This window comes from Glycine soja, chromosome 7 (assembly GCF_004193775.1).
Source record: "Glycine soja cultivar W05 chromosome 7, ASM419377v2, whole genome shotgun sequence".
NCBI lineage: Eukaryota > Viridiplantae > Streptophyta > Magnoliopsida > Fabales > Fabaceae > Glycine > Glycine soja.
Genome location: NC_041008.1, coordinates 39,811,586 through 39,829,747, shown reverse-complemented (window position 1 = coordinate 39,829,747; position 18,162 = coordinate 39,811,586). Strand labels below are relative to the sequence as shown.

At 33.0% G+C, this 18,162-nt stretch overlaps 1 long non-coding RNA gene and 1 other non-coding gene across 2 annotated transcripts; both read right to left on the bottom strand.

Annotated features, from left to right (window-relative positions):
- Nucleotides 1–9,798: 9,798 nt before the first annotated feature.
- LOC114419633 lies at nt 9,799–13,879 on the bottom strand. The gene is made up of 2 exons (XR_003668268.1): nt 13,764–13,879; nt 9,799–10,288 (listed from the first exon to the last, which is right to left on the bottom strand). It is a non-coding gene; the product is annotated as an uncharacterized LOC114419633 (long non-coding RNA).
- Nucleotides 13,517–13,638, bottom strand: LOC114420824. Its single transcript, XR_003668455.1, has one exon. It is a non-coding gene; the product is annotated as a small nucleolar RNA snoR86 (small nucleolar RNA).
- Nucleotides 13,880–18,162: the final 4,283 nt, after the last annotated feature.

Genomic DNA, 18,162 nt, shown 5'->3' with positions numbered 1-18,162 from the left:
TTTTATTGTGTATCATTTTGTCAACTGATTACATGTAATCTTGCTGGGATATGGCTTGTTATTTTCATCCTGTTTTACTTTGGTGCTTAGAATTCAGGTGTTATATTTTAATCTAATTTATTAATAGGTTTTTAGGTTAATTTTTTTAATGACTTTTTCATGCTACTAAAAGTTCTAATGAAATTTTTATTAACGATTCTATATTTCCGTTATAAGTTCTTAGGTCTTAATTATAAAATTGGCCAAAATCAAATTAATAAGATAAATAATTATTAGGAAGTATATATATTTTTTATTTGTAAGAAAAGGAAAAGGCAACAAAGAACAAAAGAAACAATTAAATCCTTTGGGTTGTGACACCCATGGCATCACCAACGTTAAGAATTTTATAATTCTTAATTAATTAACTACATATTATATTATAACATTTATATTAGTTATTTTCATTTAAATGAGTTTAATATAAAGTGATTTATTTAAGTGAGTCTATTAGACTGTCAAGAAATTGATAATATCAGTTTGACCCATTAGAGGATAATGAGAACCGTAATAGGTTTAAAACATAAGGCATGCTTATGTTCCCTATCATACAAACTCTCCCATTTGAAGAGAAAACGGTCCCATAAGGAAGAAAGAGATTTGGTTTAGAAAGGTCATTAAACCAATTGTTTATGACCACTGTTTAATGTGTTTTGGTGCTCATTTGGTATTGTATATGATTTATTGAAAATTTCGAAGAAGTAAAGCTTGATATATGAAAGAGGGGACAATGATCAAGAATAATAAAGTCCTCTCGAGAAGAGTTTCCCGTCTTTGCAAGTCAATCTGCACACTTGTTCCCTTCACAGTACACGTGCACAAAGGTCACCTCCCAATCCATCTGCTTCAACGAATGGATCAACAAGATGGTAGGGAAATATTGATGAAACAAGTTGATTTCTCCAGTGATCAAGTCCAAAGCAAGCTTCGAATCTGATTCGCAGATCAATCTTCCAATTCCTTTGTCTCTAGCTATCTTCAAATCATGATAGATGGCGAGTAACTCTGCATGAACTGATGTTAAAGCCACAGGATCCCATAAAACCTGTGTGCCAGTTCCCAAGACTATCCCTTATGATTCCGCCAAATCCTGCTTGTCCTGGGTTTCCAAAAGCGCTCCATCAGATACTACTATGAATATAATCTTTTTAGTTCTTGTAATTTTTTTTTTTTTACATTTTGTTCTTTTAACTTTTTTTTAGTTGTTAGGAATTATGTTTATGTTTATGTTTTTTCCCCATTAAAATGTACTTTGAACAACGAACAGTGAAATAAATAAAAAATATGTTGAAAAGATTAAATAATAAATATATCAAAATAGAACCATTGATTTTTTTTATAATCTTTTTCACTCCTAAGCGTCTCTCTCTATTAATCAACCCATGCTCCTCCACTCATATCCTGACAAATTGGTCAAGTTGCTCAAACTTTGCTGGCTGTGAGGGAACAACAGTTTCACCATATTCAAACTCTTGGGTTGTTATGGACTTCTCATCCATGTGATCCTTGCCTACCCTCTTCAACTCGAATTGAGATCTCTTTATACTTCAACTGCTATGTTGTTTACACATCATAACGTGTTCTGTTTTTCTTTTCCCCTCTTTTGTTCATTATGTTTGTATATTCAACTTAATGCTGTTTGTGAGTGTTTGATACCATGAAACAAAGTTTATATGATTTGTTGCTAGTGAGATCGACCTTGTATATAAGCATTATACCAATCAACATCAAGTATTCATTGTCGTGATGTATTTACTATATTCCTTGATATGGTACCAACTAGATCTATTGTGTATTGTAGGATGTAATTTTACGCAAGTGAATACACTTATTATGGGCCGTAAACTTTTCTTTTTCTTTTAGTATTTTACACAATAGTCAAATAGGTTACAAAATAAGAGTGTAAAATAATTTTACGTTATTATTCAATCACAATTTGTTATATATAATAAAATTATTAATTTTTATAATAATCATCTTAGAGGTCATATCAACGATAATTTATAATTAAACAATAATATCAAACTATTTTATAATATCAGCATATGATTATTAGATTCTTAACACAATTCAATTATTATTCGTAATTAGTCAATTACTTTTATTTATTTATTTGGGAATAACAACAAAATAAAAAAATTAATTTTTTATTTTTTATCAGTAAATGTTAATTGCTAAGTCTATTAGTTTTTACTGGTGGAGGAATTTGAACCAGAAGCTCTTCCTCCCTCCTTCACTTCAACTACCAAATCAACTTTATATGATTCATTTTAGATCTTTTTTGTTACATGAGCTAAAAAGAAAAGAAAGGAAAACATAAATACAATCTAAGAAAAACAACTTCTGTTGCATCAGCTCGCAAGGGCTCCAATAACATAAGAGGAGGAGCATAAATAACTTCCAACAGGCATGAAGATGCAACACCCATCTTAACCAGCACATTCGCGCACTGATTACCCTTTCTCAAGGTTTGATTCAACGAGCAAGGCCAATCCCTTCCCAACAACTGATGAAACTTCATAATCATGTTGTTGTAGAAATGGTAAGACCGAACTCCATTGTTGACAAGATTAACCATTGTCAGAGAGTCAGAGTAACAAACCAACTTCTTGTACCTAGCCTCCCAGCACAACTCGAGACCTTTAAGGAGCGCTAAAATTTCAGCATAAAGCACCTCCGATATCTCCACTGCTCCATAGAACCCTAACAAGAAAGCACCATTATGATTTCGACATAGACTGCCAAACCTTGCCACTTGCGGATTACCCAGAACGCTCCTATCTACATTTAAAGCAATAACATCCCCTTGAGGCCTAATCCAATTCACTTGCCTGGGCATACTTTGATGTGGTCTCTTACTACCAAACGCTTACATCGTATGCTACCTTAGGGCTTGAGCTTGGACGAGCAAGTCATAATCCCTCACCTCCATTCCCTAAAAAATGAGCTTATTCCTCACCCTAAATATCCACATGAACGTAGGCACTCCAATGCCTACCTTCGAAACACTAGCGTGCATCCAAGTCAAGATCTCCACATCAATCACAGCTAGCTGGTCACATCAAACCTTCCTAGAACCCATGAAGTATGGACTCAACATCGACACCGGACACGATACCGACACCGTGACACAACTAAATTCTAAAACATAATATACGAGAACACCACACACACATATAATAAGCATAAAAAATTATATTAAGTAGCACCATTATCATTCAAAAGAAAAATTTCACAAGACAAAAACTTTGTCTCTTTAAAAAATAGTCTAAAAACAAACTTACTAATATATTTAATAAAAAGTCTCACCTAAAAAAGTACCAAGATAAATCATCATAATTGAAAAGATAAATAAAAAATTGTTATCCTAATCCATCTAAGTTCTTCATCTTCTTCTTGTTCATCATCATTGAAAAACACAACTTCTAATTTTGGTTCATTAATGGATAAATTAATTAGCAACTTCAAGAATTCAATTCTCATAAAGTGATACAAACTCATCTCCTGCAATGTCTCACATTTTAGTTTCTCCTTGATGATATTGTGGAGAATTTCTTGAAAGAAGACGAAGATTACTATGAACAAATAGTAGATCTTTTGTCCGATGAAGTGTCATCTTGTTTCTTTTAACTGAATGAATGAAAGAGTAAGTAGTTCAATTTCTTTCACAGCATGATGATGAACAAGGTTGTCCTAGTAACTTAAGGAGCAATCTTTTGAAATGTTGGTGCATGAGTAGTGTGAACTAGCCACCAAGACTGTGCCTCCATTAGAGTTCTATCCTTTGGAGAGTCAATATCATCAGAGCCTTTTCTTCCAGCAGAAAAGTTTACAAACTTTACATTCACTTGCCTTCTTTAATTATTATAATCAAAATACCTTTTGAAACATTGATAACTGCTAAATAATTGTATTTTGATAGTAGAAAATTAGTCAAATATTGGCCTGAAATTAATTATTTAGCATTTATTTGTGATTAAAAGTTAGAAAATTAATTAAATTAAATTTTTGGTTGCAGATATAAAAATTGGAGGTGTAACAAGCAAAAAGGGAAAAAATTGAAGAAAAGAAGAAAATTTGAAGAAGGCTCAACCCAATACGCGCGCTCAGCATGCGTCACAGGCTAAGCGAACCAGGAAGTACACGCGCTAAGCGCAGGGTGTCGCGCTAAGCGCGCCTACGAAGGCCCAAAGCCCACTTCAGCAGCTATAAATAGAAAGTCAGTCCAAGGGAAAACAGACCACCACAGAACCCCCTCTCCTAGGGGTTTCATTTACTTCTTTCACCCCCCCTTCTCATTGTAAAGCCCTCATGACTATGAGAGGCTAAACCCCCTAGCTAGGACCTGGCAGGCCTAAAAAGCCAATGATGTATGGAGCATTTCAAGAGTTATCAATAAAAAGAGGAATTTCCTCCTGGTTCTTTTATTTATTCACCGTTCTTTCTTTTTTACATCCTGTATCTCAGAACTTACTTTCTGTTAGGGTTTAGTCCACTCAGGAGAGGGTAAAGCCTAATCAGGGGTAAGGAATGAATAATTGAATCTGTTTTAAGGGTTAGGCCACTCGGGAGAGGGTAACGCTTAATAGAACACTAAAAGGAAGAAATTATCGGGTTATCTTTTAGAGGGTTTTCCTTCCAGGTTCTTTTATCTGCCTTTCTTTCTTATTTATTCTGCATTTCAGACTTTATTTTCTGTTAGTCTTTAGGCCACTCGGGAGAGGGTAGAGCCTTGAATGCGTGAATCGGTTTTAAGGATTAAGCCACTCAGGAGAGGGTAGCACTTAATAGAACAATAAAAGAAAGAAATCATTGGGTTCGCATGACCTAATGCCCCGATGCCTATGCTTTAGCAAACATCTAAAATGTAATCTTAATGCATCTTAATTATTGAGTCTTCGCAAAGGGCATTTGGAAGATAGGTAATTAAAGTAGGCTTGTCATCATGAGGAATCAGGAGCAAGTAGATGGATAGATGTGGGGCAAAATTAGTTCACTGGTATTGATAACAGACAAATCCTGAATCCATATATTTAGGCTGATTAGACTTGTTAGGTTTTAGCAATTTTAATATATAGATTTTATTCCTTATTTTTCTTATTTGTTTTTCTTAGAAGTAGTTATTCCTTATATTTTACTGTTGGGTTTTATTAGGAGTGGTTATCCTCTATTTAGGAGTAAGTATTTAGGCTTAGTAGATTTAGATTTTATTCTGCCTTTATTTGAATTTCGTAGAAGTAGTTATCTTTATCATATCGCAATTTAAATATTTTATCTTCTATTTTGATCTTTCAATCTTTTATCTTTTTCTTTTATCTTCTAATTTTATCTTTAAATAACTTATCTTTTATTTTATCTTCTAATTTTATCTTTAAATATCTTATCTTTTCTTTACCTTATCTTCTATCTTTCTTTATCTTTTATTTTAAATTCGTATCTCTTGCTCTTAAATTGGATTTGCATTAATCTAAGTACAAACAAAGTCCCTGTGGATCGGACTTTCGAGAACTTTACTACTTGTGACGATTTGGTACACTTGCCAACGAGTTAACTAACATTTCAATCTTTCACGAGTAAGTTCTCCATCTTGGTGTGGAGGAATTATATTTGAATCTTCACTTAGCCATTCATGACTATAATAAAATAGAAATGCTCATCTCTATGATTAATCAATATAATAAAATAAAATAAAATAAGAACACAATGACCAATTTTAAAAAAGAAACTATGAATGATTAATTGTTATATTTAAAAACTATTATCAAAATAGGACATAAAATTAACAAACAGAAAGTATTAAATGTATTAGTAGGTCAAAAAATAAAGAAAAAAAATATTAAACTAAAAATTCTTACGAGTCTACGAAAGTAAAGAAAAAGTTTCAAAGGTGCAAACCTTACAAAGTTACAATGCACCCAACCAAAATAAAAACAGTAAGTTAGAGGTCAACAACCACAAACGCAACAAACAACAAGCCAGAGTCAGCAACCGTAAACGCTACGAAGGTCATAAGCTGAACAAACGACAACGACCACAAACTCTACCCAGTAATGATTAGACATGAACGAGAAACAAGTGAAGATATATGCGAATGAAGGAGTGACACGACTGATGTGAAGAGGAAACATTATTATTATAATTTGATTTAATCTAAATTCTAATCAGTTATTATAATTTAAAATATAATGTTTTATCTTTAAGATGTAAAAAAGATAGGAAGCATAAACGATGTGAAGAGGAAATAATAAAAAATATAATCTATTATTATAATTTAAAATTTAATCTTTATCTTTCAAGATTTAAAAAATATGATTTTGAAAAAAAAATAACATGTCCAGAACTATGTTGAAAGGTTTTTTTAAAAAAAAAAATAAAATCTGAACACGACATATGCATGTCCAACACGTGTTCGATGTGTGTCCGTGTTGTCGGTGTGTCGGAAACATGAACCTCGCTATTTGAGGCCCTGTGAGTGCTTCACAACCTAGAACCCATTAAGCTCTAGCCCAACGGCACAAAAAAATGGGTTATGGACTCCTGCTCCTCATTACAAACCAGGTAGTTCTCTATAAGCACAATATGTCTATGCTTAAGAACACTCCACATTGGAATAGCTACGTGACAAACATGCCAGATAAAGAATTGAATTGGAGTCGAGATAGGCATCCTCCAAATCTATTCCCAAGCATTATGTAACAGGCTTTGGTCATCCTCCCCCATGAGAGACTTGTAAGAAGTCTTAGTTGAATATACCTTTTCTTGGTTTGAGTCTAAACTCAAATACCACGCATGTCCTCTACCATTCATGGTTGTATCTTCCTAATCTGGTTTTCCAGTATCAAGGGAAGAGACGTATAAAGATCATCCAACTTCTAACCCATTCGTGGACTAAACACCCCTCACCCTTAGTCCGGTATCATGAATATCAATCTAAGGAAACTACACTGCCAATAACTTCTTTGTAACCCATGAATCATTCCAGAAATCCAAATTTCCCTCACCAATCTTCATTTGAAATCCTTCCTTAAGGAATTCCAAAGCTTTCATAATAGAATTCCACACCACTAACCTTTTTTTTTTTTTTTTTTATTTCGAGCGAAAAACAAATTTCCTTCTTGGAAGTACTTGCCCTTCAACACCGATGTCCATAATTGATTCGATGGGTTCAAGAGCTCCCACACTAGCTTCCCCAACCACGCTATATTCTGCTCATGCGCCACTCTCACCCCTAGACCACCTAACTTCCTTGGTCTTATAACAATCTCCCACTTGACCATAAGTAACCCCTTATCATTATGGCAACACCAAATGAAACCCCTGATGGATTTATCAATAAAATCACATATGGACTATAGATACCATTGAATCTGCATTCCATATGTTGGTAACAAGGCAATAACTGCAATAACCAAGGTTACTCTTCCTGGGTTATTCAGCAGCCTACTCTTCCAAGCATGTAATTTGGAATGAACTCTATCAACCAGCTCACCAAAATTATCATGGGTGACTCGCCCTTGAGAAATTTTAAATCCCAGATACTTCCCCAACTGGTTCGTTAACTGAGTCTGGGTAATCCATCCAACTCACTTCTCAAACAGAACGTGACTATTCTTGAAACAAAAGTTTTGGATTTAACCACACTAACTTTAAGCACCAACATCACCCAAAATTCCTCCAAAACCTTGGCAATACCCCTAGCTTGACTAGGCCTTGCTTTAGCAAATAACAACATATCATTTGCAAAAAACAAATGGGATATTCTAGGGCCATTTTTTTAGATTTGAATAGGATCCCACCTACCCCCTTGAACCTCCTTTTGAATCATCGCCCCCAGTTTCTCCATACACAATACGAACAAGTATGGGGAGAGCAAATTTCCTAGGCGCAACCCTCAAGTTGGAGAAAAACTATCCAACCTACTCCCATTCCAGAGAAGAGAAATGTTTGTAGAACTAATCCTATGCATTCTTAACAAAACAATCACCTTCGATAAACCATACAACCTTAACGTTTGCTTCAAACAGCCCCAATCAATCCTATTGTAGGCCTTTTCCAAATCTAGCTTAAGCACTATGTCCCCATCCTTCTTACTAGAATTTCTCACATGATGAATCACTTCTTGAAGCATTATAGCATTATCCTTAGTGCTTCTTTCTGGAACAAAGCTACTTTGGAGAGGGGTAATTAAATATCTCAAAAGCGGCCTTAATTTATTAACCAAAACCTTGGCCACCAACTAATATACTATATTTAGCAACATAATAGGCCGAAAATCTTTGAAACAAGATGGCACGTCACTTTTCAAAATAAGCACTAAAAGCGTCTCAACTACACTTGCATCGAAATTGCCCGTGTTAGACGCTTGAGACACAAACCTCCAAACGTCCTGCCCAATCTCATTCTAAAACATTTTGAAAAATATTGGTTGGAACCCGTCTAGACCCGGGCTTTATACGATTTCATGCTCATAAGAGCTTGATACACCTTTTCTTTCAGAACTGGCGCCACAAGAGAAGTATGAGCCTTATAAGGAAGTTGACAAACATCGGGCCCATTAAGATCCCCACTACCTATTTCTTGGGAACAAAAAAGGCTTTTAAAATAATCAATAACATCCTTCTTCAGGTCCTCAGGATCTATGCTCCAAGCTTCAAATTGCAAGTGTAACCCGTGGACTTTATTCCTCTTTCAACTCACAATGGTTTGAGCGTGAAAAAAAGTTGTATTTGTGCTCGTTAATCTGATCATCTTCTTCCTAGACTTTTGGAACCACATGGTTTCTTCCAAGAAAAGAATATTCTTATACTCCAACAGTAGTTCCTCGAATGCCCCTTGATTGACTCTGGGTCTCCTCTAAACCTACTACATTATAACCCATTTGTTCCCAAAATTGCTTGGCTTTTGAGATAGGGGAGTTAGTTTCAAGAACAAAAATCAAGTCATGATGATGCCTACGGATTAACTCCCTCGTATGATGAGATTTTCTCTTATTAGCAAAACCCTGAATATTTCAACACAACATTGAGAAATCTTTAAACTCAATCATAAAAACAAAAAAATATTGAAGTAACCTAAAACCGACCTCATGACAGTGTTTCTACCACCATCTCATCACTATTATCCACCACCTACTCTAAATGGGAGTTACTTGCCTCACCCCCCCTCCTCCCACCCCCCCCCCCCCCCCCCCCCCGGCCCCAGGACCACCGTTATACCCACCATGTTGTTTTGGTTTCTCAATTGTTACCATCCTTTGAGTCCTACCAGCTCCAGGAACCGACAAGGTTCTATCTCCTTGGGGTATCCTCCCCTCATTTGGATACCTCTCCTTATCACTTTATTGTATTATCTCCTTATTCTTCCCCCACATGCACCCCTTTTGAGGTACTATCCTTAAATAGAATTTTCATTTAGGTGTCATGTGCATCACTACTCTTTACCTCACTCTCCTTAACCTCACTCCTTGCTTTTTTGGATAAGTTCGTCTTCTTTCTTTTCTTTTTTAATCTTTTCCCCCCTAATCTCTCCTTAACCTCACATTACCTCACTCTTTACCTAATTTCACTCCTAATCTCTCAGGAGCTACATCAAATAATTTGTATAAATAAGGCTAAATAATATCATTATATCCCTTAACATAGATTACCTAGATGTTCTTCTCAAGTTCTTAGGAGATAAGCATTTTCCAATGCATAAACCCTATAATACTACATGAGTATGGGTGATCAAACCATAAACATGATATTAAGCACATAAAAGAGACAATAATATCAAAATAGCATTAAATAGATAGTTAGAATTATTACATCAAGAGTGTTTGGTTGTTGAGCTCCCAACAATGAATGGTTTAGCCCTTCATTGTCATGAGAGGCTTACTAATACAAAAAGAAAACAAGAGGTGTGGAAGAGAATGGAGGGAAGGGTCCCCAAGTGGGTGCATTCTCCCCCTTCTTTCGTGCCCTAGCTCATTCTTTTGGTAAAAAAAAAAAAAAAAACTGCTTTGGTTTCTCCCTTTTTTCCTTTAAAAAGCACCATAGTCATGTTTTTCAACATTGACTGTACACTAAGCCTGCTCGTGTGCGCTAAGCGTACATGCAAAGTTCAGTTGACATAAGTGACATCGCGCTAAGCCGTTAAATGCGCGCTAAGCCTGGCCTCCAAGTTGACTCCTTGCGTTGAGCGGTTGTTGACGCACTAAGCATGTTGCTCTAGTTCTTCAACCTTCTTCCAGGCCTCTTGCTATGTAATTCTACAAAAAAAAATCACTCAAAAATACTGTAAATTAACTAACTTTAACATCTATTGGATAAAAACTCAGAAGAAGCTAATTTCTTAATGCTTTAACACAAAAGAAGCAATAAAAGAGAGGAAAATTAGATAATTACTATGTGATTTAAATATTCAAATTACGTATATATAGCAATTATCACTTCCTTTTGAATATGCTCCACATCATGTTGCGCTAAGTCAAAACTTACCTCTTTTTCATGATTCCCCAATACGTTAAACTTGTTTTCCTTCCTCATATCTCTACCATTATATTTCACTTTGATATTCCATCCCCAATCTATAATTTAGTTGGTTGTTTTAATTTTGAAACTACAATTCAATCACCATATTGATTTGTCTCCACATGAATCGCGTCTTTTCCTTGATTACTAGATTTTGTGCTAGGGTTTCTTGGTGCACTCTTACTAGGCATGTTTAGGTCACAAACCTGATTCCCAATGCTCTACACAGTCGAGTTATCTTGCACTACCACTGTATCCTCTTTTGCTTTTGGACAAGTTCTTGCTATATACCCATAATACTCACATTTATTGCATATGAGGTGTAAACCTTTATATTCCACATGAAACCAATGATCCCTAAACCACACCCTTCCAATCATTGGTTTGTTCAAATATATTTCAATACATACTCTCGCAAACCTCCCTTGTGTTGCATCCACCATCCTCATATCCACTTTCATCGGAGTACCCACCACCGTCACTAGAGCTAGTAATATACTTTCATTGTAATACTCTAGCCCTAACGATGGAAATTGTATCCATCATTGTACTATTTATCATCACTTGTGATACCACAAAGTATGGAACCCAAGGTCGCACCGCCAAATAATGGTCAAAAACCATCCATAGGCCTCAACTAATAACCTTTTCACGATCATGTGACAGATCAAACTTCACTATGTAGAACCCAGACCCTACATCAATCATTTTGAATCCTCCCTACAGCTCCCAGATTTCCTTAAGCCTATCTCACATAGCAAAGAAAATTAGTTGTTTCCCAAGTAGTTTGATAATTATTGCATCTTTCCATGCCCTCTATCTGTCCTCTAGATTTGTATCATCTAGAAAGCATTTAGGTCTCAAATAATCTCCATCCTCCAATTCTATCTTAAACAAATTTTTTGCAATCAAATCCATTCTCCATTCTTGGGTTAGCCTTTGTCCACCATCACCATATCCCGAAACGAAATCTTAAGGACTCACTCTGTTCCCCACCCTATTAGGTGGTTTGGGTTACGGTTGAGCCCCTGTGTGCCTTGGTCTCGTATCATCTCCCATTCTCCCCACTTTCACAATCGTACTTAAATATAATATAGGATAACTCCTTTTAGGTTTTGAATTTAATTGAAAGAAAGAAGAATGCAATTAAAAGCATTAGACAATTCAATTGGAAATAGTTAGATATTCGAATCACCTTGATTCTCTCATAAGGTAATTTTTTTCTTCTTCTAAATCCCTCCTTATTATATGATTAACATTTTACTTCTCTAATTCAGTTTATCTCAATCTCATTGGATAGTAAATCCTTTCTTCCTAATTATGAACCCCAATTCCTTATGTGAGCAAAATTAGTAATGAGCATTAAATTTAGGAAATTCACACAAATGTATACAATCTATCCATATTCTAGGCTTAAGAATCACATGGTTATTGAATTGGAACATTCTAAACCCCAAATTTTTTTTTATTACAATAACTAGATTATGATTGAGTTTCCTGACGAGGGTTAATCATGAAAAACCATTAAGCATGAAGTCAATTACTTAATTAACATAGCAAGAAAAATTATTCAGAAAAAAAGTCAATTACAAAAACTTCAAATTCAAGATTCATCCTAACCTATCCTTGACGAACTTAGAAACCCGTAGAGTTAATAATAAAAAAAATGACGAAGAAAAAATAAGTAGAGAAGACATGAATCTACAAGTGTCACTCCCAAGTTCTTCAATTATACAATTTCTCAAAAAACTAACCATTAACATTTGTCGATAAAAAAAATATGTAAATTGAGATCAATGAGAGAATTTTATGATCAAGATGAAATTCTAGTGTGAAGGTTGAAAGTTTCTAAATTCTCCTTTTGTTTTGAAGATATAAAGAAATTTTATTTAAATTCCATTTTTATATTTAAAAATAAATACAAGTTTTTTCTATTTACATTTGAACTTCTCTACTTCAACCTTCTGACTGTAAATGGTATCTCATGTGGTCTACTGTTTAGGGAATAAGACTCAGAATACGTAAAATGTACCATCTAGGCAGCTGCCAAATGCACATAGTAAGAGGAAGCCTTTCATGATTACAACAGCCAAGATGACACATTTTATGAAAGGCTTGGCATACAAGCACAAATCTGATTCCATTTACTATGAAAGGCTTGGCATACAATCGCCAAGATGACACATTTTATGAAAGGCTCGGCAGATATATAGCCACAAAAGAATCTCATTCCAAATTAATATGAAGACCAACCCTCAACTTTTGTTTTGAGTCACGTAGTAGTCTGTGCGTAGTACATGTGCAATATTACAATATCATAATACTATCGGCAAATCTACATTATTTTGTATAAAAACCAAAAAACATGTATCTCCACTGTTACTACATGAATAAAAAAGTTTCATGAGTTTTAACGACATGGAGGACACAATAATTTAGTCATCTTCCGACACAAACTTGGCATACAAGCACAAATCTGCTTTATAGATGACCATAATATGAATGAAATTATTATTGTTTCCTTTGACTCGTGATCCAGGTTTTTTTATGGTAAGAATAATTTCTTATATAAACTCCGTTTAAAAAATTGTAAACCCATTAGATGTAAGAAGCTAGTCTACAAAATCTTCGATCAATTTTCAAGTGGTTACCAACGCGAACTTCGAAAACCCTAATCATCCACCTTACCAATCGATTATTAATTTGATTTATTTGTCATCCAAAATTTCCCATTTCAAAATTACAACCACGGCACCATAATTGTCAAATCTCCCTTGATGTTTCATAAATTTTTTACACGAAAAAGAATGGCTCATAAAACGAAAGGGCTTTGACATTGATCTATTCCCAAAACATCATATTAAAAAAAATACTTCGAAACTTTAGTAACAAACATCGATTAGGAGGAAAAAATAAGAAATTTCAGGAAAAATAAAACAAGAACGAAGACTAATAAGACAGAAAAAAATGTTGCGACTTGTTCGAGGCCATCATCAAAACAGAGTAAATTTGATAGGCACGGAGAATCGTCATTGTTTTCGCCAACCTTCAAGGCAAGATGCGCCATTTTTAATCGACGCCCTTGCTCTGCAAATTGGCTTTCACTTTCAATGCAAAATTATGAATTATGAAATGACAAACACCAACGCACACTCAAACAGATGCATAACATAAAAACTAAATAGAATTGGATTTATACAGAAAAACCCTAACCCAATTTTGAAGACGCCACAACGCGAAGTTACGACCGTGCTTCTGGTGTCTTGCGTTTTATAGATGGTCAAGTGGAACGGTAAACCCTAATTTCGTGCGGCGGCGACAACTGTTATTGTGAGTTGGGCTTCAAATAAGGGCCATATGGCCTACTAAACTTTTATTAACAAATTACTATTCCCCCTACCATAATTACTATTTAAACTACCCACGTGGGTAATTTCTTTGTTATTTCCAAAATTGCTCTTTCTATGAAAACATACTTTCGTAATTTTGCTGCATATACTTTTTCACCCCCACACTACACTAGAGAGTTATGTTTATGTTGAGTACTTTTTTACACTCCTTTTAATTAATTTTAATTGCAAGTTTCCATTTTTAACAGTAATTGTTATCTTTTTCAATTAAAATTGAATTAAATGGATAGAAGTTATCATTTATAGACGTAATCAAATTAATTATTATATGAATTAATTTTATTAACAGTAATCAAATCAATTTGTATCATAATTATAGGAAAATGGGGAGGGTGTCATAAGAGAGGAAGGGAGAACAAGGGATGGGTTGAGGGTGTAGTGCCAATACCAATTTTGGTAGTCACAATAGCAATGCCCCTTTTATTACTGTATCGATATTATTGAGCTTATTTAGGGATTCTATTTGCACTTGTCTATTCCCCCACCTATTCATTTTCTTTTAGGGTAAATAACCACTTTTATCCCCTAATGTGTAATTCGCTAACAAATGCGCCTCTGAAAGATGAAAATACAAAATTTTGTCCCTTAAAGTGTAAAACGTGCGACAAATATATCATGCTGTTAACTTTAATCCGTCACCGTTAATAAAGTCGTCTATGTGACGCAGAAGGACAAATTTGTCACTGAAATGATGGTCAACGTGGATTGTCAGCATATGAGCATATTTGTCATAATATTTTTTGACTTTTCATATTTTCAGTCTGCTAACAAATACATCCCTAAAAGATGACAATAAAAAATTTAGTCCCCAAAAGTATAAAAGTGCCATAAATATAGTCGTATGTTAATAATAGATTATGACTAATGATGATGATGATGATGATGATGATGATGATGATGATGATGATGATGATTATTATTATTATTATTATTATTATTATTATCATTATTATTATTATTATTATTATTATTATTATTATTATGTGTTTAAAATTTAGTTTTCATATTTGTTTAGAACTTATGTAATATATTTTTTAAATTGTCTTTTAATATATATTTTTATTATTTTGATTTCCTTGTCAAACCTTCATCTTTACAGTTAAAAAAAACTTTATCTTATATCTTATAATTTTATCAAATTTTACTAAATTTCTCATTTTTAATCTTTAAAATTATTCCATATTCCAATTTCAACTTAAGTAATCTTATATTTAGATTGAAAATAATATGTCAAGAGTTTTGAGTAGAAAAAAAACAATCAGTTGTAGACCAAATTTATTTATTTTAGAAAAACAAATTTACTCAACTATTTTTTTTTAAAAAGTCTCACAAAATTTAAACTAGATAAAACTAAAGTGGAATTTCAAAAAAATAAAGTCTCACAAAATTTAATCAATTGAGTTGTCATTTTAAAAAATAAAAGTATTTTATTTCTTAAAATTTTTTGTTTCTTCAATTAATTATTAATCTTTATTATATGTTCTTCTATAATATGTCAAATAGAATGCAAGATCGTTGCAACTCCTAAATCAACGAGACATACAACTCTATGTTCCATAAGTAACAAAATCTCTGTACTAGTTTTTTTTAAGTTAACCTCTGTATTAGTTTGAGTATTATTGTATTTTTTATTTAAATTTATTTGGGTTCTTTATTTGTTATTAACTATTTTTCATTTCATTCATATTATGTATAATAAGTGTTATCTCCAGTGGAAGCACATAAGGTTTATCTAGGGGATTATTTTATATTTGAGGTATATATATATACATTTTATTAATTAAGGAAAAAGATTTATAATTTCACTTTAGTTCTATCTAATTCAAATTTTTGAGAGTTTTTTTTTAAAAAAAAATAGTTGATTATATTATTTTTTTAAAATAAATAAATTTGGTCATGCGGCTTGTTGTGTTTTTTCTACTTGAAACACTTGACATATTAATTTCAATCTAAATATTAGAGTACTTAAGTTAGAATTGAGATATAAAATAAAATTTGAAGATTAAAAGTGAGAAATTTGATGAAATTATAAAATATAAGATAAAGTTTGTTTAACAGTAAAAATTAAGGTTTGACGAGGAAATCAAAATAATAATAATATATATATTAGAAGACAATTCAAAAATATATTGCATAAGTACTAAACGAATAACAGTAAATTACAAACACATAATAATAATAATAATAAGTTACAATCTATTATTAATGTCCGGATATATTTGTCATACTTTTTAGACTTTTAGGGACTAAATTTTGTATTTTGATTTTTCTAGGACGCATTTGTTAGCGCAGTCAGAAGATGAAAAGTAAAAAAAAAATATGACAAATATGTTCCTATGCTGGCAATCCACGTCGACAATCATTTTAGTGACAAATTTATCCTTCTGTGCTATGTAGGCGATTTTATTAATGGTGACGGACGGAAGTTAACAACATGATATATTTGTTGTACTTTTTACACTTTCAGGGACTAATTTTTGTATTTTCATCTTTATTTATCAGCGAATTATACATTGAGGGACAAAAATGACTATTTACCCTTTTATTTTATAAAAACATTTTTGAAAAATTGACATACATTCTTAATGTTTTTATTTTCTAATACGTTACAAAAATCAATTCTTGCAATGCAAAATTTCACATTACCGAAACTAGCTTCAATAATGCAGCTATTTTTTAATACATTATGAATGGAAGAGGAAAGATGTTAAAGATAAGAGATAAGATATTTTTTAAAATAAAAAAATGATGTAAAGAGAGAGAAAAAAAGGGATGACTTCTTTTATCCAGTACACATAGATATTCATGTGGGCCTGGGGGTTGATTTCGTTCAAACCCAAAACAGTAATTCGAAAAACAAAATGGGTTGCTAGGTCCATTCCTTGTGCTTTATGATTTATAATAATAATAATTGTCAAGCATACTTAATGAATTTGGAAATTGTAACCAAAACGAAAGAAATTTGTTAAGAAAAGAAAAACAAATTGTTGGGGGGAGAGGGAGTAATTGAACAACACCTCCGTTGACATTTTGGACTATTTTTGGGCCCAGAGTTGAATTTTTTTAGCCTTTTTTATGGTTTTTGGTAAATGACATTTTGGAGTTTGGTTTAACTAATTTTAATTGAGTAGGTGCTGCGTATGCCATTATTCAATGTGACGTAGGTAAGGTAAAAGCATGTGAAGATCAGGCAATTAATCAATGACCATCATATCATACCATATTTGATCCTAAACTCTTTATGGGATACATAGCCATAGGGTATCAACACTGACAACATGCACATACTTTTGAATGTAGAAACACATGTTGCACGTTTATCTGGTCATAGTTAATTATCAACATCAACATTCAACATAAGCTCATCAAGACATTCAACCAATTAGCTAATTAACTTCTTTCATATCATTGTTGCTTTGGAGAGAAAAGGAGATTAGTTTCGCTGGAAAGGGATTAGTCTTCAAGATATAGATACCTTAGGCGTATACTAAAAAAACAGAGATTATTACTTTTTAAATGGAAGGATTAATTTTTTAGTAACAAAAGTGATAGCAGTATACTTTACACTTCTCTTTATAGATGGAAGGGCTATTTTTTTTTGGCAACACAAGTGGTACGTGTATATATATCACAATCAAACGGGTAGAATGAGGAGCATATATATACTCAAATGTCAAGATAGTGATTCTACAAGATATAAATTATTCAATATCATCACGAAATCTTAATTATGATAATTAGGTTGCAATTTTAGAGTGGCAGCAGGACATTTTTCACTTCTCTTTATGAATGAAATTGAAGGATTATATTTTTGGTAATATGAATCACACGACTACCACACATATATATGTCGATCAAATGGTAGAATTAGGAGCACATATATTCAAAAGTCAAGTATACGATATCAACGTATGAAATCTTAATCATGATTAGCACGCAATAATCTGAGTCATGTGATTAGCAGTTGTAACGAACCATATAAAATTCTCTATAAAAAAAAACCAAAAACAAACCATATAAAATCATGCATCTTCCAACAACTGTCTTATCCGATGGCCTACAGTGTCGTGCAATATATATACCTTCTTTTATATGGTGTCGTGCAATATACTATAATCTACCACAGACACATATAGATACATAGATAGATTAAAATTTATTTAGATGTTACATTATTACTATTTAAAAAAGGCATGTGTATT